The sequence below is a fragment of the Penaeus japonicus genome, unplaced genomic scaffold, assembly GCF_977035675.1.
Source record: "Penaeus japonicus unplaced genomic scaffold, GWHDUDI00000001_assembly GWHDUDI00000030, whole genome shotgun sequence".
NCBI classification, from domain to species: domain Eukaryota; kingdom Metazoa; phylum Arthropoda; class Malacostraca; order Decapoda; family Penaeidae; genus Penaeus; species Penaeus japonicus.
The window spans coordinates 21447546-21450045 of record NW_028234432.1 but is presented as its reverse complement, the minus strand read 5'-3'; the positions used below and the strand labels follow the sequence as shown (position 1 = coordinate 21450045).

General features: G+C 41.5%; 1 protein-coding gene across 5 annotated transcripts in view; it reads right to left on the bottom strand.

The window, feature by feature from the left end:
• The window catches only part of trh (PAS domain-containing protein trachealess), a 633985-nt gene that overhangs the window by 79338 nt on the left and 552147 nt on the right, over positions 1-2500 (bottom strand). The window lies entirely within an intron of this gene.

The window sequence follows — 2500 nt, the reverse complement described above, 5'->3', positions numbered from 1 at the left end:
TATATATATATACATATACATATACATATGTGTGTGTGTGTGTGTGTGTGTGTGTGTATTGAGAGAGAGAGAGAGAGAGAGAGAGAGAGAGAGAGAGAGAGAGAGAGAGAGAGAGAGAGAGAGAGAGAGAGAGAGAGAGAGAGAGAGAGAGAGAGAGAGAGAGAGCGCAATAAAGAGAAATATGTAATAAGAGGATGGAAATGGGGGAGAAATGCTACATGTGTAATGGGATTTATTAGCGGTTATCGCTGCACTGACCGGCTGCTCCGTTCGGGTGACTAAAGCGAGTCAGGAAAGGAAACTGTCCCCTCCATCTCAATCCCATTCCCCCTCCCCCCTCCCCCCAAAAAAAGGAATTTGATATTTATTTTCGTCTTTTTTTATAGTATTTACATTACATGAATATCTAAGCTACCACACATACCTCTAAACCCCTTGAGACAACGACAGCAACACCTGACTTTTTTTTTTTCTCTCTCTCTCTCCCATTTCCAGTAACACGAAAAAAGAACAAAAAAATATAAGTAAAATCCGAAGCACTTACGGTACCCGACATTACAAAAAAAGTTATAGCCAATTTGGAGTTATCATTGAAGGAGTGACTAGCATAAAGTGGCAAGTAGTAAGACACCCAGAAAGCATCCTGTTTTGCTTAGACATCCACCGCGGCGCCGAAACTAGTTTTGGTATAAAACTAGAGAAGAATGTATAGGAATCTGAGCCGTCTGTATTTACATGCAAGCATCCCGACACGGTAGCGCCATCATGCATACCCGCTTACTGCATGACATCAGGCACTGACACATATCCGGATGAAGAGTTAAGGTCTCTCGACTTAGGAATGTGGCGTGTCTGTGTCTCCTCGCTTTTATCCCAAGAAGTAAGCAGCGAAGAAAAAAAAAATCTTAGGAACACTGAGGAAATAAGAAATTCTTATCGAAAACAGAAAAAGGAAGACAAAACGTATTGAGATAATGTCACATTCATGCACTCTCGTCCAGACACAGGTAGCCATGCATGTCCGCATGCATGTTCATGCGCTTATTTTTTCGCCCTCTCTTCAAGCGGCGCGCATACTTTAGAAAATACATACGTAAATGCACGTGCGGGAAACACCACAGAGCATCGTGTACATAAATATACATAAATACAAGACTGAATGCACGTTAACACACGCACACATCAGAGCAAACAAACACACACAAAAGCAAACTCACACACACACGCACACGAAGGTTCATTAGATTGTCTAACCTCTAAGCAAAAATCATATTTACATCGTCATAATTTTGTGTTTACAGTGACGTCACAATAACCGCTCGGTCGTCGCTTCGTCCTGATTGGTCGAAATGTGCAAAGAACCTGAAGGCCATTAATAGTTGCGGCTTCGGCCACCAGAGGCCACCCTGCCTTCAGCTAAGAAGGAGGGAGGGGGGAGGGGGGGAAGAAGAAAGGGGAAGGGGGAGTTCACGTCGCTTATCCGGCCATAATTTGCACTTACTTGGCCGTTTCCGTCTCCGAGTGTCAGTGCTATCGGCGTGGCCATCAGCGGACCACCCCGGCCGCCATTCTCACGCTGTCAGAAGGGGATGATGACCCCCGATGACGTCATGCATGAAACCTTGGCTCAGGTCAAGGAGGTCAAACCCAAGAGGCGCAAGGGGGAGATGATAAGAACTAAAATGCTACAGGACAAGAAGAGGGGAAGGGAGTCGAAGAGAAGGCTCGAAGACAAGCCTTCAGGACGAAAAAGCACAGAATTCTCCCGGGTGTCAATAAATCTCCGAGCTAATCAAGATTCTAAATTGCAAATGGCGGCTCTAAAGAGATATCGTATGAGATGTATTAAAGTGAGGGACATTGTTAGCGTCACAGATATAGCGTCTCGAGAAAAAAAATCAAAGGCAAGAAAGGTAGAAAATAAAAAGAGAAAAGAAAAAAAAAGTTGAAAAGGATTCTCAAGGAGAAAATGTAGTACGAACAAGCGAGAAATTAACTCGATTCTTGTCTTCACTTTCATGACATCAAAGGAAATTCAAACACTCGGCTCCAATCTCTTGTTTAAAAAATCTTACTGCACTAGCTATATATCTCTCTAACAATACTTATGATATACATTTTTTTACTTAATAGAAAAACTACATAAATAAACAAACAAATGAAAAAAAAACAGAATTCGAAAAAAAAAAAAAATCCGTTTCTTAAATCAACACCTTTGAAGATTCTTCCTTCACGTCTTAAGAAATCCAGTCGTGAATTGAGAGAGAAAAAAAAAAGAGAACGGTCAAGGTACAGTTATTAATTAGTCTCTTGACACAACCAAGTTGAATGTTATCTAATGAACTCTTAATTGAGGTCTAGACTCCGCCTTCCTGAACACCCTTTCCCAGCAAACATCACCCACCCACCCAAGAGGATACACCCAAGTTTACTCTTTATTTTTCGGGACTGTTATTGTTATATTCTTTTTAAATATTTTTATTATTATTGCTATATGGTC